Raw genomic sequence first — 23,445 nt, 5'->3', positions numbered from 1 at the left:
CCAAAGATGTCAACTTTCTCCCTCTCTCTTTCCCTCTTCGGGTTGGTTATCTTGGCGGAGCCGGATCGCTTCTCCTAGGCGTTAAGGTCTCACGTGGGAGGGGTGACAGAGGGTGGGGGAGTCCTTGCTCCAGAGAGATAGATACACACACATTCATTCGTGCACATAAGACGGAGCAGGGCCAATTTGGGGTGGCGATTAAGTCAGGGTCCAGCGGGCAGCCCAGGCTTCCTGGGATGATCGCCTTTTAATAGGCAAACGTTTCAAATGTGTGTGTGTGGGGGGGGGTGTGCATCATTTCTGTCGCGCTTTGATGTTTGCAAAGTGCTTTCTTTCAAAACCCCTAGTAAGCATGAGAGAGCAAAACCAGGAAGCCACCCCTCCCCACGCCCCTAACCCCTAGGCAATAGTGGGAGTACCAGCTGTAGCTAAATCCGAATCAAAACCCAGCACCTCTTGAGGAAAGGATTTTCTCTTCTCTCAGGGCCTCCGGTCGGGCCTCCCCGAGCCCAGCGTCTCTCGGGTTCCAAGGTGCAGTGGGGGTAGGGGGAAACTCCTCCCCAGCACAACCTCCCACCATGCCCGCAGGGAATTGGCGGCCCTGGGCTGGGGGAGGGGGGAATGGCATGGGGAAGGGGACAGGATTCCTCAATTACCACTTCACTTCCCAGTCCACCGGTCAGGCCTACAGGTTAGTTTCTATCCCCAAGGGGGGAGGGGGGGCACCACGGAGCTCTCCCGACAGCGGGGGAGGGAGAGACGGCCTGACTAAGCGCCAGGTGGACGCATCTCCCCACCACCACCTCCGGAGAGAGCGCCACGTGAGGGGTCTTGTCTGCATGAAGATGGTAGAAAAAGTCCTGGTGTTTGTCTCTTTTTCTGTTTGGTGGAGGGGAAGGTGGAATGGTCCCTCACTGCCTCCTCTAACAATGCACACTCGCGGCTTTGCAGCTCCCAGGCTGCGCCGATCCCGCAGGGAGCTAACCGCCGCGTCTACCCCGCCCCTCGCTCCTTCGTCCCCCTTCCCGCGCCTCCCTTTGGTTTACTCCGGGAGCAGAGAAAGGGTCGCTCCTCGGAGAGGAACAGACAGCATTTCCAGCATCCCTCACTTAGGGGCTCGGCTGGGGCTGGGGGCGGGGTGAAGAAGGAAGCCAGGGGACCAATACTCGCGGGAAGCTCGCCACTGATAATCAGGAGAAGGAATCAATAAAGAGCTTGTTCTCCTCCAACACAGTTGGGTGGGTAGTAGTGGGTGGCGATTTAGTGTGCGTACACACACACCCTCTTCTCAACCCCCACCCTTCTCCTCACCCAAACTTCTGCCAATGTAAACTACTACTCCAAATCCTAACTCCGCGCCGCCCAATCAATCCAGAAAAGCGTGCGCTGCTTCACCGATATCCCAAGGACGGAGTTCCCGCGCCCCGCCCCCGCCACCCGCACCCACTTCCAAGAATGGAAGTCGTCTGAGCTCCGCGGCGCTGGGAGCGTGGGGCATGCAGCTCCAGGGAGAAGGGAGAGTCAAGTGTAACTGCCGATTTCCGCGCAGAAAGTTGCACCGTGCGCTCGGAACAGCTCCTACCTCCTCTTTACCCCCCTCCAACCCAAGTCTTTCCGACTGGTCAGGGATGCGAGGGAGGATGGGGAGGAGGAGGGAGGTGGCCTGATGGTGGAAGGGAACAAAAAAGTCCCAGGGTCTAAAGCCAAACACAACACAAGCAACCTAAACCTGGTCTGGCACCAGAAAGAAATGGGGTTCGGACTCAGGCAGAATTCGCGCTTGTTTATTCCTTCCTTCCAGAAAAGGGACGGTGGAGGGAGGAGGAGACGGGACTAGATTCCAATCTGCAGATGCACTGTTGCTTTCCCCCCCGCCGCGTTGCTACCAGTGCTTTGGGAGGGAGGTGAAGTGTAAAGAAAAGCTAGGTGCCTCGCAGCTTCCTCGCAGCCACAGGGATTAACAGCCCTTGGGGGAGCTCCTAGCTCCAATTCCCCGTCCCTGACTCGGGAACGGCAGGCACGGTGCTGGTAAAAGTCGAAGTCTCAGAGCTGGTGGGGTGGGAGCAGGTCTAGTTAGGGCCAAAGACTCTTACCCCTCCTATTGCCCCACGGCCGGGGACGGAAGGACTGCCGGTACCCCGCCACCTCTTTCCAGGGCTCTGTTTCCCTTCTGTCTTGGCCGCAAACCAGCCCCATTCCCGCCTGGAGCCGAACTGCACTGCGCTGACCTGACCTGTGTTTGGCCCCTCCTGGGAGGCAGTGGGGTGTGAATTCCCAGGGTCGTTCCACTCCCTGCATGGATCCCCCTCCAGCTCCTCCCCCCGCCGGCACCGTCCCCGGCTCTCCGCCGGCAGTCCTTACCTCGCCAACGCTCCCCTGGCTCTAATGCGGTTCTACCCCCTCCACAACCCGCCGGTCGATCCGCCTCCCTCTTCCTTCCTCTTCCCTTGCCCGGATCGTAGAGCTTAGCTCACTACCTCCCTCCGCCGAGGCCAGCTCTTCCCATGTCACTGCAGCTTCCTAGCAGATGGGGACCCAGCAGCCTAAGGGAGGAGAGAATGGGGAGGGGGGGGGGAGAGGGGAGGGGAGGGCACAGGCGATAGGCGGGGCTCTCAGCCTGCCTCCTTCCCTTCTCCAGGTAACAATACGCCTCCCTCTTTTCCCAAGTGAATTGTCCAAGGGCAGCACGCCCTTTTTTTTCCCTCGGGTTTTCTCCTCCCGTACCTCCTCATTTCCATCCTGGTGAGTTCGGCGGGCATCTTTACCTGAGGGATCTGGAAACCTCAAAAGAGAAAGTATAGGGACGAAAAGGTTGGAGAGAGAGAGAGAGAGAGAGAGAGAGAGAGAGAGAGAGAGAGAGAGAGAGAGAGAGAGAGAGAGAGAGAGAGAGTGTGTGTGTGTGTGTGTGTGTGTGTGTGTGTGTGTGTGTGTGTGTGTGACATAGGGATACAGGCTCAGAGAGCCACACCGTACAGGCACAAAGACAGACCTAGGCAGAAAAAAACGCCCAGAAAGGAGCAGCAGGCAAAGATCGTACAGTGGGAAAGAGCACCAGATTTGGAGTCAGATGAAGACCTGTGTTAGAATACGGATTCTGCCTATATGAATTTGGGCAAATTACTCAACTTCTCTGGACCTCAGTTTCCAATGAGGGGAGTGGATCTGGCTTTTTGTGTGCCAGTGTGACAGTCACATACAGGCTTAGAAAGAGCCTGGGTGAGAGAGACACAGAAACAAAGACTAGTTATTAATAGAGGCAAGGAGGTGCCCCCATAGAAGAGACAAAGGTGAGCTCCACCCTGACATAGCACACAAAGCATACAAGCCGCCATACTGAAGCAGTTCTCCCAACATCAACAAAAGTCACTCAAAGCACGACATAAAAAATCAGCCTCCCCCTCTTCTCTCTTCTCCTTTATGTTTATTTCATGCCAAATGCACCAAAACCTGTGAGGAGATCTAACTTCAAAAAGAATGACAGGACCACAGGACCCTAGGGCCTAGAGGGGAAAGGAATGACAGAGACAGACCAGGACTTCTTCAACTAGGTTCATGAACTTGGATGGAAAAAAAAATACATCTTTATCCTCACTAACCTTTAGTTTCTTTTATAACCCTTTGTGTTTTATTTTATTTGTTGAAAAAGTTTATTCTGAGAAAGGGCCCGTAGCCTTCAGCAGACTTCCAAAGGGGAAATGTGACAAAATTAAGAACTCCCAACCTATGCCTTCTGGCTTCTGCCCTGGGGTCCTTCAAGTCCCAGTTAAAAGCCAACCTTCTACAGAAAGCCTTTCCTAGTGCCTCTTAATTCTAGTGCCTTCCCCTCTGATAAATGTTTCCTGTTTAGTTTATTTTCCATGTAACTTGTTTGCATGGATATGGTCTCCACCATCAAATTGTGTGCTCTCAGAAAGTAGGGACTGTCTTTTGGCTCCCTTTGTAGCCCTAGTGCTTAGTGCAACATATGCCCTAAGTGGTTGTTGTTGTGGTAGTGGCAGTGATGTCATTTTTCAGTTGTGTCTGATACTTTGTAACCCCATTTAGGGTTTTCTTGGCAAAGATACTAGAATGGTTTGTCATTTCCTCCTCTGGCTCATTATACAGATGAGGAAACCAGGGCTAAGTGACTTGCCCAAGGTCACACAGCTAGTAAATTCTGAGACCAGATTTTAACTCAGGAAGATGAGTCTTCCTTGACTCCAGGCCTGGCACCCTATCCACTGTGCCACCTAGCTGCCCTAGTCTTACCCAAAGTAGGTGCTTGGGTATTGACCAAATCCAACCAGAAACTAAGGTTCAGTTTCTTATTTTGACCAAGGATATATAGATAGTAAGTTAAAGAGTTGAACCAAGGTTCTCAGAATCCTAGTTCAATGTTCTTCCTTTAACATAACACAAATAGAAACTTCTGCCTGAGTAGGGGCCTATCAGCATGTCATTACTTCCATACAGCTTCCATTCCCTCCTCCAAATTGGTGACTGGACTTGGGTGGAATGGAGTGGAACTTTTCCTTTTTCAACACAACAGAAAAAGAGAAGTCAGGTATTAACAGCCTCACTCTGCCACTGTATGTGAAACATTCTTCAGACAGGGAGGGGAAAATAGTTCAATCCCTTATCCTTTATTACTCTGACTTCTGATACCAGTCAATGAGAATCACTTCACTTCAAACTGCCAACCTGAGGAAACCTGATGTTCAGAAGAGAACAATGCCCATTGGAGGAACTCTGATGAAGTCACCGCTACCTTTGGCATTATTCCTGTGATTCCAGATAAGGGCTTTTCCTTTCCCTGGTGGCATTTTTTGCTGACTTTTATGTTTTCAATAACTTTGGGCCTCAAGGCTCCTTCTAGCCAGGCCTCCAGAAAACTTTTTAAACCAGGAATTCTTAGCTTGATGACACTCAGGGCAAAGAGAGGTGATCAAAGTCCCAAATGTGGTGTCTGAGGAATGTTCATACATTGTATATGGAGATATCTTCAAGACCAAAATATCGACCAGATTCCTTTTGGTCACATCCTCTGCACATACACCTAACTGTTAAACTTATCTATGTATGCCCCTTGTCTCTACCTCTTCACCTGTCTAAAGTCTGACATTCTTCCCCACCATCCAACAAAGCACCCTTTTTTTCTTTTGCCAAATAAAATTTTCCCCAACCTCTTTGCAGCATTTGATACAGCTGCACACCCTCTCCATTTCTCCCTCCTTAAACCTTTCTCTTTTTTTTTTTTAACACTTCCTTCTTATCTTCTTTTCTCTCTTTCATTTGTTGCACTGATCTTTTCTCACAGCTTCTGTAATCATTCCTATGGGATGACTCATACCTTGACTTCTCACTAGAGCTCTAGTTCAAGTGGAAACATAGATCTGCCCACAGAATATCTCCACTTAAATATCTCTGCCTCCAGTCTCTCTTACTTAGAATCTATCCTACATACTAACAGATTAATTTTCCTAAAATATTGCTTTCAATGTTATTCACCTCCTCACATCCTCCAGTGGCTTCCCATGCTTATAGGATAGGTCTAGATTCTATAACCTGATATTCAAAGCCATCACCCAACCTGCCTTTTCAATTTCCCTCTTTACCTCCAGCCGCAAACCCTATATTCAAGTCAGGTCTATCTACTCATTGTCTCCTGAACATGTCCTACTCACAAGACCATAGATTTTAGAACTGAAAGGAACCTTGGAGAGACCTTGGAGGCAGACAGAGGTTCAGCCCAAGGTAATGCAAGTATAAGAAACAAAGACAAGATGAAAATCCAGTCTTCCAACTCCCACTGTAACCTTCTCCCCTATGTTATACTGCCCTCTCCTTCTCCCTGCCCACCAGATTCCAGCTTAGTCAAGACTGGCTCTCTGGATAGGGAAAGAGGGAAAAGTGGACCAATGTGGGCATACCTAGCAAGAGAGTTCATTAGGAAAGTTCTCTCCAGAAGGTTAAGAACTACAGCTGGATCCAGGGCAGCTGGGATAGAGTGATCCTTTCCTCTCCACTAAGAAGCCTTTCTCACCCTGGACCCTGGCATGCAGGGATTGGATTCAGTCTGGAGTGAACCTGAACTGCAATGAGAGTGGATCAGGTTTTTTTTGTCTCATCAACTCTTGGAAAATCTGCCCTTTCACCCTAGGAATCATTACTTAATGCTTAGGTTGAGTTCACTTTGATTATCTCCTGGGTGGATTAGGAAAGTATTAAATGTAAAATGTAAGTCAGGTTTGGGACAGCTATTTATTTCTTCAACACATAAGAAATGCTAAACATAAAATGTTCTCACAGTTTTAAATTAGCAAAGAGCAGAAGTGTAACTGCTGTTATATTCTCCTGGGAGGTTGATACCCCCAAAAATCAAGATTATGCATTTAGAAGGATTATTGAATATGTCCTTCTGTATTTCTACACAGACTACTTTCCTTTGTGTTCCTGTCTTTTGGCAAACCAAGCAAGAAATTAGGCTTCTTTGACCCATTCTTATCTTCTCCTAGAGGTGCCCCAATAGTAGGAGAGAGGCTACTTCTTATGAATGAGAGTCCAAGACTGACAGGCCTCTTAGATTCACAATGTACCTCCAAGGCTGAAAATGTCTATTTCAGGATGACCACTTGGTCATCTATGATCAAGCATAGGGCATGGAGAAGAAGAGGTAACAAAAGATCCAAGACTTAAGCTCAGACTCAACTAGCAGTTTGTTATTTCTGTGAGAGCTGAGGGAAGAATGGTTTCTTCCCCTGCCTCTTATGGAAGTCTGAGGAAGAGAGAGCTATTTGCCACCCTGAGGAATCCAAAGAAGAAAGAGCAAACCAGAGCTGTCTTTCCTTTCTAAACCAACGCAGACCCTCCCTTGTCATTATCATGGGACTAAGGAACCAATAAAATGATTACTTTGTTATCCCAAAGCACCTGGCACTCCAGAACTGAGTCAGCATGAAGAAACCGATAGGGCAAGCTCTGCACATTGCCCGTGGGATGCAAATCCACATGGCCCAAGAGGAACTCCTGAACTCCTTCCTGCCTCCTACTTAGAGAAGCGAGGATTTCCTGGGCAATGTTAGTATTTTTTTATGAAGTGGAATAAAGGTTGTGCTGTGGCCAATAATTGCATTTATTATCGTTAGTGCTTGTATGGGAGCCGAGGTCCACTTTCAACTGTGTCTGTGAAATCTAGATATAAGCTGTATTCAGAGATTTCTCAGAGTAAACATTGAGTGGGTCATAAGGAGCTGAAGAGAGGAAGAGTGATCATTTAGGATTGACTCAGGATTAGACCAAATGCGAGTAAACTGAGAGCCAAGGCCCTCAAGCCCCAGATTATACAAATAATTCATTCTTAACTTGGTACCTTTGTTCATGCTATTCATAGAATTATCCAATATCAATACTGGAAGGGACTTTTTGTTGTTCAGTCGTTTTTTCAGTGACGTCCAATTCTGTGTGACTCCATTTGGGATTTTCCTTGGCAAAGACAGTGGTTTGCCATTTCCTTCTCCAGCTCTTTTACAGATGAGGAAACTAAGGCAAACTGATTAAATGGCCTACACCAGGGTCATACAACTAGTAAGTGTCTGAGGCTGGATTTGAACTCAGGAAGATGAGTCTTCCTGACTCCAGGTCCAGCACTCTATGCACTGCTTCCACCTAGCTGCCCCAGGAGGGACTTATAGTAGAGCTAGAATTTGAAGTAGGTAAATAAGTTCTCATGCTCTTTGGGGAGGGAAATTTATCTGCATTATTAATATTTCCTCTGTCACTTTCTTAAATCTTTACAATCAACAAAACAAGAAATCAAACTCTGTTTTATATCACTTGCCAATTTCCAAGGCACAAATTCACTCACTCTGAAAATTTAACACTGCTCTTCTCATTTCAACCCAGATCAAAATGACTTGCTTAAGTTTATACAGAAAGTCAGTGAGTTGTAACTCTCACTCCAAACCTAGCTCCTTTTCCATTTCACAGAACTGCCTACCATGCAGAACTCCCTTCACCCTCCTATCTGTTCATCCAAGTCTTACCCATATTTGGAGGACAGAGTGAGTCCCACCTCTCTCTGCGACAAGGCTGCCCCAACCACATCAGCCTGTCCATACTGATCTTTCCCATCTTTTCACTCCAATAGCATTTTTTCAGTACCACTCATTTGGCCCTTGTTCATTTTGGCATTTATACACATATGAGATAGTTCAGGAACAATGCAAGGCTGGATGGCTTGCTTCCTTAACCAGATTTTCCAGGAGAGCCAAGATGGAATCTTAGAGCTTTCCTGTATTACCCCAAAGCACCAAATTGTATATTGTCCTGAAAAACTGTTCTTTCAAAGCCCATGCTTAAAACTTGAGAAGAGTGATAGTCAGATGCATACCCTATATATGGCTACTTCCATACTTGGCTGGGCCTGGGATCTCCTCCATGTGGGCACTCCCTTCAGCAATGCAGACCGAGACTCTTCCTGTGCACTCTTGTCTGTGTCTGCCCATAAACTCACCAAAGGGGAGAGGGAAGGAAATGTTTCCCCAATGTCCAGGGACTCTTAACCTGAGGTCTGTCAATTTAAAATATATATACATATATATATATATAAATGTGTGTATATGTATATATACATGTATTATAACTGTATTTCAGCAGAATTGGTTTCCTTTCTAATCCTGTGTTTTATTTTATTCATTCAAATAACACTGCTTGCTTGTACCTCTATTCACTGCTGGATGATCCTTGCATAAGTCTTTGTCTGCCTGCCAAAACACCCCTCTACTGCTCATTCCCCTGGTCCTGACTTTTGACCTAACAAAGTCTCTGCTTCCAGTTCTTCTGACATATCTCTTGTTTTATCTGTGGTTTGGTGGAACAAGCCCTAGATGTGGAATCAGGGGAACAAGGTTCCCACTCAGACAGAACTGCCTATATAACTTCTTGGAGTTGGAGTTTTCTCTTCTATAAAAAAAAGGATAATCACATTTGCTATTCCTGACTTAGCTATGGATCAGACTAGTCTCCCAGGCCTTGCTACCTCGACTCTGTTCCATCTCAATGGCTACCAACTTCAGCACTCACAGGTCATCAAGCTCTTTGAAAGATGTCCCTCTCCACCCCCATATGCCTATTGATTCTACTTCCTTCCTGTTCATTTAGAACTATGGCCCCAGTGACTACACTGTGCGTACCATACTATTACTAAGTCCAAAGAGGCTTTTTTAAAAAAAGAGGAAACATCCTATATGCACAAAAAGATTTACAGCATTATTTTTTGTTGTAGCAAAGAACTGGAAACTAAGAATGTGTCCTTTCATTGGGGAATAGCTGAACAAATCATGTTAAATGAATATAATAGAATATTTTTGTACTGTAAGAAACAACAAAGGGTACAGTTTCAGAAAAAAACTGGGAAAGCTTTAATGAACTGATGCAGAGTGATGTGAACAGAACCAGAAAAATTTATAACTACAATGTTGCAAAAAGGAACAATTTTGAAAAACGTAAGAACTCTGATCAACACAATAACTAACCACCATTCCACAGGACCAGTGACTATACATGCTGTCTACCTCTACAGAGAGGTGATAGACTAAATATGTAGAATAAGAAACACATTTTTAGACATGGAAATGTGTAAATTTGTTTTGTTTGTCTGAACAAGGATTTTTGTCTTTTTACGTGGTAGGGGGACGGGAGAAGGTGTGAAGGAGAGGAAAAAAAAATACTTGGTAATTAAAAAACAAATTTGTAAATCTTTTTTGCTCTACTCTCTAAGACAGTTCCTTATTTCTCATGCCCAGGTTTTCTGGTTTGATGGTTTCTAAACAAATGCTGTTGCCGCTCTTTCCATAGCCTTCCATTCCTCTTATAGCAAGCATTTAACTTTTAAATTTGCCTATAAAAATAACTTAAGCAAAGGCTTCTGTCAAAGTGAAATAAATCAAGATCTGTATATGTGGAAATTTCAGTCCTTTAAAAGATTATAACCATTATTTTTAAGAATACTCTGTCAATCCTGAAATAATGTTATCCTCATGTCTGAAATTTGCTTGAGGGATGAACCTCAACTCATGACCTCACACTGTACCCTGGCCCTCTGGGAGCCATGTTGGATGCATTAAAATAGCTGCCTGAGGCACACTAGGCAACATAGGGGTGATGTACTAACCAGCTCTTGAAATCAGTTTCATTAATATCCTTTCAAGCCCTTTGCAGCTACATACAAAGATTTATTTTGCTTTAAGTATTTCTCCTTTCAAATCCCTAATCAATGAGGCGGTCAGTGGGCATCTTTGAAATACAAAATAGGAAAGGGGAAGAGGGTGAGGAAAAAAGACGTTTATGGTCTAAGCTTCTATAATAAACCAAGCTTTAATATCTGGGTAATTCATCAAGCATTTGATGAGCCCCTGCTATGTGGCTCATGCTGTGGCAGGCAATGGAGAACCAAAGCCCAAACAGCAACACTGTCTCTGTAGCTACAGGGGGTGAGAGACACTTACATAGAAATGCACAAATAGATTATATACAGGGTAAATACAAAGTAATTGTAAATTGACGATGACAAGTGAGGCCTTCTCTAGGATCAATCAGTCATAACTATATAGAGGCTAGAAGGTCCCACGGAGATCTTCTAACTCAACCCTTTTGACTTTACAAATGTCCAGGGATGTTAAATGCCCAGGACTGTCTCAAAATTATAAAGTAGTAAATGTCAAATGCAGGGTTTAAACCTAGGTGGTGGTACCATATAAATGAAGTGGACAGAGCACAAGACCTGGAAGCAGGAAGACTCATCTTCCTGAGTTCAAATCTGGCCTCAGATACTTACTAGCTGTGTGACTCTGGGCAAGTCACTTAACCCTGTTTGCCTCAGTTTCCTCATTTGTAAAATGAGCTGGAGAAGGAAATGGCAAACTACTCCAGTATCTTTGCCAAGAAAACCCCAAACGGGGTCACAAAGAAATTGGACATGATTGAAATGAGTCAACAACAAGCAGTTTCTAGAGAAGGAGAGTATAGAGAACTGGCCTCAGATTCAGAAACACTTGGGTTCAAGTTTTGCCGTTGACACACCCAGCCTCTGTGACCCTGGGCAAGTCTCTTTCAGTGCTTCAGGCAGCTTTCTAAGAAGTTACAGTAGAGTGCTGATCAACAATTATAAAGGGAATTTCCTAGCTGGGAGTATATTATAACAATGAAAAGGTGTGGAAAGAGAGAAGAAGAAAAGAGAGTGAGAGAAAAAGAGGGAGAAAAGAGAGTGGAGGGAGAAGACGGGAAGGAAGGGGAGAGGAGGAAAGAAAGAAGGGGAGAGAAAGAACGAATTTACTGGGAATAGTTTCATTTGTGCTCCCTCCCCACTCTAATCCATTCAGCCTCCAAAGTGATTTTCCTAAACACAGGTCCAACCATGTCACACTTCCTGCTCAAGAAACTCCAGTGGCTCCCCATTATGGCCTCCCAGATCAAATATAAAACCCTTTTGTCATTCAAAGCCTTTCATAACCCAGTTCCCTCCTACCTTTCTAAGTTTCTTAAATCTTATTCCCTAACATAGATATTTTTGATGCACTGGCCTCCTCTGGATCTGCCTCTGGGCATTTTCTCTGACTGTCCCCCATGCCTGGAATAATCTCCCTCCTCATAATCTCCTGGGCTCCCTTTAAATCTCAGCTGAAATCCCACCTACTACAGGAAGCCTTTCCCAGCCCCTCTGAATTCTAAAGCCTTCCCTTGGTTAGTCATTTCCTTTTTTATCCTGTATATAGCTAGTTTGTATGTATTTGTTTGCATGCTGTCTTCCTATTTGATTGCAAACTCCTTGAAGGCAGAGGACCATCTTTTGCCTTTTTTTTATTCCCAGGATTTAGCACAGTGCCTGACTTATAATAGATGCTTTATAAACATTTATTGATTGACTGATGAGTGTCAATACTTGACATCTAGGTGGCACAGGGATGCACTTGAAGTCAGGAAAACCTAAGTCCTGCCCCAGACATTTATGGGCTGAGTGACTTTGGACAGGTCACTTACCCTCTCTAATTCACTTCTCCCATCTGTAAAATGGGGATAATAATAGCACTACCTCTCTTAGACTGTTTTGAGGGGAAAAATGAAATAAAATATGTAAAGGACTTAGTAGCCTTAAATCATTATATAAATGCCAGCTATTATCATTACATTTTAGCATCAAGACAGTGATTTCATTGATGGAGGTACTTCTACTGATGTAGAACTCAACTATTCAATTGCTGTGGCTAAAAAAAAAAAACATAAACAAAAACAAATTAAAAACCAATAAAAGAAAGCAGAACAAATATACATGGTCCAACAGACCAAATTCACATGGGTTGAGTCCAAAAATGTATGTCTCATTTTCCATAATATTGAATCCATCACCTTTTCATCAGGAGGTGGGTGGCCTATTTCATTTTCCGTCCTCTGGATTTTTGTTTTATTATTGCATTGATCAGAGTTCAAATGTGTCTTTCACAGTTGTTTTTCTTTGTAATGTTGTCATTGTATAAATTGGTCTATTTCCATTCATCTCACTTTGCATGTAGCTCTTTCTTCACAGTTACCTCTGAAACGGTCCCTTTCATTTCTTATGGCACAATAATATTCCATTACAATCATATGCTATAATTTATTTAGCTATCCCCCAGTAGGTGGGCACCCCCTCTTCGTTTCCAGCTTTGAGCATTTGTGAAATGAGCTGCTACAAATATTTTTGGTCTTCTGGAGATCCTTTTCCTCGTTCTCTGAACTCTCTGGAGGCATGGAACTAGTTCTCTTGGCATTTCTTTAAAAACAAAACAATACAAAATCCTGGGTCCCCTTTCCCCTCAATGAATGGAATGCATAAGGCTGCCACAAAGTATCCCCACTTTCCTTTGAGGGAGGAGGCAGGAAGCACTTACCTCCTCCTAAGCGTGGCTTCTCCAAATCCCACAATGCTTGCAGTGGTTAACTCTCTTCTCTGGAAACTGCTCAGAGATTTTTCAATTGGCATAGATGCTTAAGCCCCACCCCAGAGTGGGTTTTACTTGCTTTATTCCCTACTCCAGAGCAAAAAGTAAGTTTGTTGAGGGCAGAGGAAGTTTCGTTGCCTTTTTTTATTTATTTACTTGTTTTATTCCCTGCTCCAGAGTAAAAAGTAAGTTTCTTGAGGGCAGAGGCAGTTTCATTGCCTTGGTATCCCAGCTGCCTTACATACGGCATACACAATAGGTATTTAATGAATGGTTCTTGAATAGAATTGAAGAAGAAATGGAATAACAATATTAATAATTGGATAATTTTCCTGACTAAAATAGTAAGATAGTAAACAAGTTTTTGGTTCTTAGCAAAGAAGAATTACTCCACTTTCCAGTTCAAATTCACTTTACAAGTGGTAGCCTTAGGCAGAAAAGGTCCTACCCCACCAAAATATTTGCCATTATAATTACTGCACTTTTAGAATCTCTCTCTGCCTGGAGGCTATGGCAGGGTCGGGGAGGAGAACTAGAATTAAGAGACAAAAGGAGGTCTCCGTGGAGTCAAGGCTGGTACTTTCTCTGGCTTGCTGTCAAACCTTCTCTATTTTATCCTTTACTCTTAACTGATGAAATGTGTTTTTCTCTTTTATTCCAAGATCTTCCTTCAATCTGGTATTTTTATGCATGTGATTTCCAATTAGGATCATGACTTATTTACCTGGCATTTTGTAGCATGTCAAGGGAGGTTTAGATTTGGGCTAATGAAAAGAAAGCAAGTGACTTTACATATAAATCCATCTTAAATTTCCTTATAATTTGGCTCCAATTATACAGGAAGCACAGCATGGCCCCACCACTGCCCTTGCTCCCTTGGTGAAAGCCCTGGTAACTCTCTGCCTTGGGGCAGTCACTGCAGACCCTTTCTTAGCATCCCTGCTGCTGCCACCCACCATGGGGGAGTGAGATGGGGTCGGAATTGTGTATTTTTACCTTAGTAAGGGGCCAAGGGAGGAAAAAGAATGAGTTTAATCTATTTTAAATAGAGAAGTGGCAAAGAGTTTATTTTTGCTGCAGATCACCTGACCCAGAGGGAATGGGACAGTTTCTCTTTGATTCTTACCTCTCTAGGCTAAGCTGACATTAATTATTTTACAGGTAAAGACAAGCAGCTTGGTGTGTGTTAGAGAAAGAGTACTGGACTTGGAGTCAGGGGAGCTGAATTAAATCCTTGCTCTGCTGTGGCAAGTAACTACCTTCCTGGGCCTCAGTTTCCTCATCAGTAAAATGAAAGGATTGGGTTATCAGGGGAGGGGAATCTGTGGCCTCAGAGCTCTAAATCTTGGATTAGCTATTGATTTGCATCTTCTTATACTATTCTTGATGGTTGGAGTTTCCAAATTTCCAAACTAGGTTCAGGCTGGTGAAATCAGAGTTCTGGACCAAAAAGGGGGCTCTTGAGAGTCCCGTTTCAAGGGCAACTACTTATTATTGAGAATTCACCAGGTATGGTAAAGTGCAAAGAATTAAAGCCTTCCCTTGGTTCATATCTTGACTCTGTCATTTACTATGCTTATGGCCTTGGGCGATTACTTCAGACTCCTCATTTGTAAAATGAGAAAGTTGGACTAGTTAGATGAGTGGTTTCCAATATTTTTTGCTTCAACAAAAAGTTTTGGGAACCCCCCAGGGTAATTTAATATGTTATTAATAATATTTCTTTAGATTTATTCCTTAATGCTTTTATTAACTACAATAATAACTTTTGCCCTCAAATATTTCAAATTAAAATCTGAAACATATAATTCTAAAATATAAAATGCTATTCTACCTGTAAAACTCAAAATGTAAAATTTATAAAGTGACACATGTAAATAATTACAAATATTATATATGGAATATTTGATAAGAATTAAAAGAAGCTTAACTGTTTTTTTTTTTTGAGGGAGGGAAGGCAGGGCAATTGGGATTGAGTGACTTGCCCAAGGTCACACAGCTAGTTTTTTGTGTTAACTGTCTGAGGTCAGATTTGAACTCAGGTTCTCCTGACTCCAGGGCTGGTGTTCTATTCACTTTGCCATCTCCCTAGCCACCCCCTATTGCTTACTCTTATCTGCAAGGCTTCATATCAAATCACTGCAGGAACAAACCTATGGTACTTCACACATGCACAAGCTTGTTATCCCAGAAGAAAAATAATTTGTAACCTAATTGGACAGTTATTTACTGCCTAAAGTACCATTAATAATTTTTAGTGCAAACCTTTTGGACCATTGTCATGAACCCATTGGATCATCCTTGTGAATTTCTTAGGTCATTGTCATGAAATCCTCAATAAGAACCAGTAGAAAAGATTTTCAACTCTTATCAAGGATCTCATGAACATTCTGGTAAGACGGTTGGTGTTTACTAACATGGCACACCTGAGGTCTGTGTAGTGAAATGAATTCTGTTCAAGCATTCCCAGCAGTGCAAGGGACCCAGAAATAAAAGGATCCTGTTGGTTGAAGTGTGGTGCAGGTGAGAGTCACCTTACTCTGTAAGGATGTCTGTCCTGAGTGCCAGGAAAAGGAGAAGGGTCATTCAGAAAGAAATCGGAAAGGTCTGCTAATAGTCAGGGACATGGAGAGACAAGAAATGAAAAGAAGGTTTTCCAAAATCCTTGCCTAGATTCCAAACATTGAATGTAAGCCACTAGTTCATGGGATAATGCCTTGTAGTTCTGTGTACTATGAAATTAGGAATCTTTGGTTTAGCTGAGAATCCTGAGACAGCCACATGATAAGGCCTTGTCAGAAGCTTTTCTTGATCCCTCCAGTTATTGGTGCTCCCTCCTTTCTCCAGTGATCCTGCCCATACTTATCCGGGTACCTGTTGTTTCCCTCCAGTAGAACATGGTCCTTGAAGAAAGGGAAGATTTCATTTTTGGTTTTGTATCTGCGGCATCTAGCGCAGGACCTGGTATATAAGTAGATGCTTGGCAGATCCTTGCTGGACTGAATACATTACCTCTCAGAGGGGTGGTGGTAAGGAAAGTGGGCTGGATTTCAAAGTCGAAAGATTTGGTTTCTTATCTCTTGTGCCCATTTTGCAGATGAAGAAACTGAGACCAGAGACAGAGGCAGGAACTTATCTAAAGTCACATAGGTAATGAGTCAGTTTATTAGCATGTCAAGGATCTGAGGGATGGTGTGGTACAATGGAAACAGTGTTGGATTTGGAGTCAGAGGGTTCAGATCCTGCCCGTGTGACCTCAGATAAGTTACTTGTGTTACCCTTCTGAGCATCAGTTTCCCTATCTGCAAAATGGAGTTGGATAAATAATCCCTAAATTTTCCTCCAATTGCATTTTGTGTACCTATAAAGAAAGTCATGTTCAAGGTTCTAGGCTATTTAATATATCTTTCCTCCTCCCCCTAGTAGAAGAAATATTCCTTGAAGACAGAGATACTTGTGTTGTCTACAATGCTTGGCACCTAGGAGACTCTCAATAAATGCTTTCTCAGTTAGAGTGAATTGGACTGGGCTGTTATACTGAATGATGTAATAAGGACTTTGGTGACTGGAGCTGTCTCCAGATTTCCAATCCCTCCCTCCTCCTAAGGAGTATTATGGGTATTGCATATTATGCAGTTTTATGGGTAGGCCTCCGGCTTAGAGCAGAGCACAGTGCTTCTGGGCCCTCAGTACCCTACACCTGCTGCCTAATTGGGCTCCCAAATTCCCATGCTCTCCCATCTTCCATCCGTCCTCCCTGCAGATGCCAAAATCACTTTCCTAAAGCATAAATGTGACTAAGCCATTCCCCTGCTTAGGAGTCTTCAGTATCGCCTCTAACATCACATATGTGTCCCATAGCCGGGCAATTGAAGCCTTTCACAATCTGGTTCCAGCAGATCTTTCTAGGTCTGTTTCCTATCACTTTGTTTCACATATTCTAGGTTCTTGTCAACTTGCCATCCCATTTCCCACCTGTGGACCTTATTGCCAGGGCCTGGAATGTATTCCTTGCTTCCCTCTGTCTCTTAGAATCACTAGCTTCCTTCAAAACTCAGCTCATGAGCTATTTCCTATGGGGAACCCTTCCTAAGTCCCCTATTGTTAGTGTTCTGTTCAGATGATCATATATATTACTTATCTGTGTACACATTATATCCCCTCACTTGAACACGAACTTGTTGAGGACAGAGACTGACTTTTATCCTTAGCACCTAGATCAATGTTTTGGCACAGGGTAAGTGCTTAATAAATTCTCATAGGGGATTAGATTGGACAGCAAATACTAATATACTAAAAACAAATCATTCTTATAGGCTAGAATCTGTAACTGGAACAATAACCCTCCTCACCTCCTCCTCCTCAGTTTATTGTTCAAAACATTTCAGTCTCCATGAAGCCTTTCAGATCCCCCTAGCTACCAGTGCCTTCCCCCTCCCATTATATAATTCTCACACATTTTGATATACTGTACCCCATAGGATGCAAGGCTTTTGAGAGTAGGGGATGCTTTATTTTCGTCTTTGATATCTGTCACAAAGTCGTCACTCAATAAATGTTCGTTGGTTGGTGAGCTGAGACTGCCATTTCGGATGTATTCCAGTGACTTATTCTTATATAGAAACAGGTAAAAGAGAATCAAGTTGATGTGTCAGACTGACAGGCAGAGGAGGGAACAGTACGTGCCAGATGAAAAGTGAAATCTGGAAAGGAGTGATACACGGTACTGTTCCATTGTCTTTACCTGCATGAGACCCAGGATGACAGCCTGTCATGTTGAGTTACCAGACACTGAAAGGCACTTATTCAAGTGCTAGTCTTGGTAAAGAGCAAGACAATCTCCATGTGCTCCTCAGAGGCTAAAATTTATCTGATGGGAAGTTAGTCTTTTTAGGTTTGGCAGCATCTGAGGTGAATGGTCACCGGTCAAACAGTACTGAAGTTGGCACATAGTAGGATGCTTTAAAAATGCATGTTGCCTTTTTTTTTAACAGTGAGCTGAAGAACAGGAAGCCACTCAGTGAAGCATGGCCAAGCACATGTGGCCCCCCAGCCTGAGGGTCCATAACCTGGTCCTAGGTAAAGGAAGGTAAGTCTAATTTTGAGTTGACTCCCAAGGAGAGTGTTGATCTCTTGCCTTGGCAGTTCAGGCATGGTTTCTTACGTGAAGGAATTTAGGTAATGAAATTAAGTGAAGACATCCAAGAATGGGAATCAAGGGTGCACCCTCCATTCTTCTGGGAGTTTATGCCAAAGAAGTGTGACTCCTTAAGCTCATCAGTGTCCCAGAAGGAGCTACACCCTTCAGTAAGACATCTCTGTAACCAGGATCACAAACTGGGCTCCACCAAACCCATGGGTGAGGCCCTCAAGCTTCAGAAGACAGACCAGGCACCTTAAAAGAGGCAGAACAGAAAAGTCACCAGTCTAGGAATCCATTTCAGTCTGAAGTGTCTTAATAGAGTGGCTCTAGTTCAATCCCCAGTGAAAAGAAATTCACATAAAATTCTGCTGCATAATTTATCTAGAGACAAGACTAAACTGGCATAGATCTTCCTGGAAAAAAGCAAGGTCAGGGCTGAGGTCATTTGCAAGGAAGTTTGGTGCAGCACAGACTGAAGCTGCTTGTGTTAGAGGAAAAAAGACTTGTTTTCATTGCTCCTGGTCATGAGCACAAATATTCACTCCAAAGGCTGAAAATCCCAAGCCAACACAACAGCCTTATATTATGTCATTGTATTAAATTTTTTTTTAAAAGGACAAAGGGGCAAGTTAGGACCAGTGCCTGGCTATGAAGCTTTAATACTGATCTTTCCCTTGCTTTGTGGGTTTAGGCAAAGTCTTTCACATCAATGATTTGGGGCAAGGAAATTAACTCTTTGTTCATTTCCAATCCTACATACACTTTGTTAATTTTCTTTGTGGTAGATTTGTTCAGAGAGACTAAAAACAGTCTTAATTAACTTCTGAGAAAATAAAGATCATTTTGTTGTTTGCTTGTTTTTTTTAAGGTGGAGGTTTAGTCCTTGAATATAATAGAAAAATTACAGTTCCATGAAGTGATGAACATGAATTCACAGAAGCATGGTGTTACAGGAAAGGCCTGATTCAGATCAGCTCCCTGGTAGTTAAAATTCCAGACTGGAACGAAATGAGACACTCATAGTCCATTTAACAAAAAGAGATTTATTTAGTCATAGGAAGGCAAGGATATTCAAGGACCTGTAGCAAGGACACCCTGGTGATTCATCCCAGTGCAGACTGTGCCTCTGAATTGCCCATGGTGGTTGGTGATTTGAGTAGCAACTTGAATGACCCACATCATTCAGCAAACATTCAGAACCATTTAACTTTTGAAGAATAAAAAAAGGACTTCTTACTTTTCAACTCTCAAGCTTGAAAGCACCAACAACCATACAGCAAAAATTGTGTTGCTGAGAACTTTGGTGAGGGAGGGTGGTCTGGACCCATGATTTCATTGGTGTAGGGAATTTCCACTGCGGAAATGTTCTCACAGATATAAAGCTTCTTCAAAAACAAGGTATGACATCCTATTTTATTTTCTCCTTTTCTTCTCTCTCTCTCTCAATAACAAATTTCTAAAAGTTCTCAAGATGAAGTTGGGGCAGAGTTTTGGGGTTAATTATATCTGTCTGATGGCTTACTATTTAAGGGTGGTAGATGGAAAGGAAGGAGGGAAAGAATTTAGAATTCAAAACTTAAAAAAAACCCCAAACATTAAAAAAAATTGTTTTAACATATAACTGGGAGAAAATTATATGCTTATGTGTGTGTTATATATAGTATATGCATATTATATATATATATATATATAATTGGGGTCAAAATGGAAATATAGGCAATGTTTTCTTTTGTGTGTTAGAACATTGTCCAGATGTGCCAATCTAAAATCACTCTTAGCTTTGAACATAAAAGTGTATTATGTCTAAGTTGCCATGCTCCTAAAATGGCCATGTATGGTATATTAGAAAGCATAGTTTATCCAAAGAATTATTTTTGTTTAATTTACTTGTAAATAGTTTAAATTTCGTTATAAATGGAATGTCAAAGAATCCAGCAGCTCCTGATTTTTGCCAGTTTATGAGAAGCAGGGAAAAACTTGAGAAGTGAAGAAACCATCAGTTTTATAGTAAGACAAAGAAAGTGATTATGCTTTTTGGATTGATTCATATCTTCTACATGGTCAAATATATACAATACAGAAAGCTCTCAGTTTCAAAAAAAGAATTGAAGGGTTGGAGGAGGGGAGAAAAAACCCAAACTAAATGAATGCAACTTTTCCCACAAGGAATTTGTCTGTCTCAGTTTTTGAGCTAGGACTATCAATGATTTCATTTCCCCTCCCCATCTTCCTTCCACCCTTGCCTAATTTATATAATCCTAGAAGACTTTAGAAAATGGGTTTGTCTGCATCAAGACAAGTTTTGCTTTTTTTTTTCCACTTTTTGATTTTGTGCATTTTCCAACATCGACCCATTTTTTTCACATGCTCAATGAAGATTCTGAAGTGGACCAGGAATAATAAGGGGTGGAGTCTGTGTGGTTCAAAGAGTTTGCCCCCAAAGCACAGAAGAGAGAGATATGGAAGAATTCTGGGCTGTCTTCCTGGAGGCTCTTCCTTCCTACCCAAATCTTGAAAGAACTATTCTGCAATGCAGATCTATTCATACTATACCTAAAAGGCATATTATATTCTACAGCACTATATGTATCTTTTGAACCCAACATTATATCATATTTATGTATGTATAATCATATCTATTTCACAATACAGTCAAGTGTATTATTGGTCAGGCAGGTAGGTTGGCATAGTGGATAGAGTGCCAGGTCTGGAGTCAGGAAGACCTGAGCTCCAATATGACCTCAGTCACTAGCTGTGTGATTCTGGATAGGTCACTTCACCCTCTTTGCCTCAGTTTTCTAATCTGTAAAATGAGCTGGAGAATAGCAAACCACTCCAGTATCTTTGCCAAAAAGACTCCAAATAAGGTCACAAAGAGTCAGATATGACTGAACAACAAACATTTTTGGTGCTATTGTGACTGATATTTATGCTTTTGAATCCTGGATTTGGTACTACAAAGCAGCACAAATTCTTTTGGGATTGGTGCATATGATGCTGGGCTTGAAGTTATCACTACTTGGGTTGAAGTCCCTGCCTCTGACACTAGCTGTGTGACCCTGGGCCAAGTTACTGAAATGTTCTGGGCTTCAGATAAGATTTACCTATTAAATTAAAGTTGGTGGCTGCCTGGAAAACAAAAACAAAAACACACCATAGATCCCTAGAACATGTGCATGTTTTATTATAGTGACCTGTCAACATAGATCATTTTACATTAAAATCACAGGACATAGAGTTAGAACCCTCATAATCCAACGTATTCCCAAAAGGAACCACCAGTACCACATATGATCATCACAGGTGATCATCCTGCCTCTGCCAGACCTCTCAGGAGGGGGAACCTCCTGTTTTTCAGGCAGCCCTTTCCACTTTAAGACAGCTATAATTGTTAGGAAGTTTTTCCTGATTTCTGGTCTAAATGTGACTGCAACTTCTACCTATTGTTCCTGTTTCTGCCTTCTAAAGTCAAACAAAAGAAGTCTAATTTCCACAGGACAGCCCTTCAGATACTTGAAGATAGCTATTTTTGTTCTTTCTTTCTTCTCCATGCTAAACATTCTTAGTGCTTTCAAATGATGTCATGAGTTGGATTCAAAGCCCTTTACCATGCTGACCTCTCTCCAGCTTATTGATGTAGTAACCAGAACAGTGGACTGAACAGTCCACTCGAGATGTGGTTTGACCTGAGTGAAGACCAAAAGACTGTCAGTGCCTTGCTTCTGGAAGCTAGACTTCCTTAGAGTAGTCCAAGGTCACATGGGGGCTGCTGCTTCTCATATACTGGTGTCTAATGCTACTTCTCCCATTTAGGTCCCCTAAGCAATATATTGTGTGTTACTTACATCTACATGTCTTCCTATACTTTAGTGAACTGGCTCAGTCCATTAAAATCCCCAGATATTTTGTGGACAAACTGCAATCTAACCATGCCTTCCCCAAGCAGGTGACTTGACATTTATCCTTACTGAAATTCATCTTATCAGATTCAGACCAAGATCTTCCTCTGTTAGCCAGTGAGTTAGCTGTCTTTCTCAGCTTTATAGCAGGTGCAAATTTTCTGAACATAAAATCTATGTATTTTTCCAAGTTATTGGGCCAAGTACAGAGCCCTCTGACATACCACTGGAGATCTTTCACCCAGTTGGCATTCAGTAATACTCAGCCTTTCTATAGCATTTTATGGTTTGCAAAGTACTTTATATGCCTCTTTTGATTTTCACAACAAAGCCACAAGGTAGGTACTGTTTTTATCCTCATTTTATAACTACAGAAACTCAGGCTAAATGAGGTTAAGTGACTTGCCCAGGGTCACAAAGCTACTTCTAATAAATAAACAGATAACTAATAGCTAACATTTATGTAGTGCTTACAATGTGCTAAGTGCTTTAAAATTATCTCCTTTGATCATTACAATGAGGGAGGTGATCTTATTATCTCCATTTTATAGATGAGGAAACTGAGGCAGAGGTTAAGTGACTTGCCCAGGGTCACACAGCTAGTAAGTGCCTGAGGCAGGATTTGAACTCAGGTCTCCCTGACTTTAGTCCTTTATCTCTTACTTAATGTAATCTAATTACTTTAATGCTAATAACTACTCTTCCAATGTAGCCATTCAACCAGAGTCCATCTATTTACATTATTGTTAGTCCACATCTTTTCATCTTCTCAATGTTAGTATGAAATACTTTATTAAATGTTTTACTAAAAAAAATGGTTAAACTCTATCTACATCTATATCTGTGATCAGATAGATCAACCTCATGTTAATGACATCATGCTGGGTCTTTATAGCTCCCCTTCCTAGATGGTTGCCTACCACCATCTGTTCAATGATTCTGAAATTTTTCCAGGAATCTTCCATCATATAGTTTTTTTGTTTGTTTTTTGCTTTTTGGAGGGGGGGGGCGGGGAGGTAGGGCAGTTAGGATTAAGTGACTTGCCCAAGCCTCATCATACAGTTTTAAGAAATCATTTTGAGGAAGAAAATGTTAGGTGGTATGGAGACCCCATTTTTAACATTTAACATCTATGATCTCAGAGTTGTGGGTACTGTCCACTGTGTGATTTTTTTTGTCCACGTTCTTTCTATAATTCCTCCTTGGAGGAGCCACCCAGCTAACATACCAGAGTCCTCTTATACTTGTCTGAGTACCTCAGAGGCACCTATGCTGTCCTTCCTTGAATTCTTTTGTCGGTGATTCTTGTTCTGTGACTGGCCCATGACAGGTCCTCGATGATGTCTAATGCTACTGCTCCCATTTAAGGTCCCCTTAACAATAGATTGTTCCTTACTTAATGCTTACATGTCTTCCTATTGCTTTTTATTATTTTTTTTAATACCAATCC

The 23,445-nt window shown here is 42.6% G+C and overlaps 1 protein-coding gene and 1 long non-coding RNA gene across 4 annotated transcripts in view; one reads left to right on the top strand and one right to left on the bottom strand.

Moving 5' to 3' along the window:
* Positions 1-2,564, bottom strand: part of FHDC1 (FH2 domain containing 1) — a 60,879-nt gene extending 58,315 nt beyond the window's left edge. The window contains exon 1 of one of the 3 annotated variants that reach the window (XM_069105564.1): positions 2,478-2,564. The gene's annotated coding sequence lies outside the window, so the exon portion shown is untranslated. Of the gene's footprint in view, positions 1-2,093; positions 2,299-2,361 lie in introns of those variants that run through there. The other 2 variants (XM_069105562.1, XM_069105565.1) reach the window with 2 other exon arrangements.
* On the top strand, positions 1-19,486 carry LOC138175164 (uncharacterized). The gene is made up of 3 exons (XR_011171905.1): positions 1-691; positions 17,948-18,042; positions 18,965-19,486. It is a non-coding gene; the product is annotated as an uncharacterized lncRNA (long non-coding RNA).
* The last annotated feature ends 3,959 nt before the right edge of the window (positions 19,487-23,445 follow it).

The sequence above is a fragment of the Petaurus breviceps genome, unplaced genomic scaffold (genome assembly GCF_028583685.1).
Source record: "Petaurus breviceps papuanus isolate PSGF00001 unplaced genomic scaffold, PetGlider_PUasm1.0 76, whole genome shotgun sequence".
NCBI classification, from domain to species: domain Eukaryota; kingdom Metazoa; phylum Chordata; class Mammalia; order Diprotodontia; family Petauridae; genus Petaurus; species Petaurus breviceps.
Note: the sequence above shows the minus strand (reverse complement) of the source record. Positions and strands in the feature narration are given on the sequence as shown.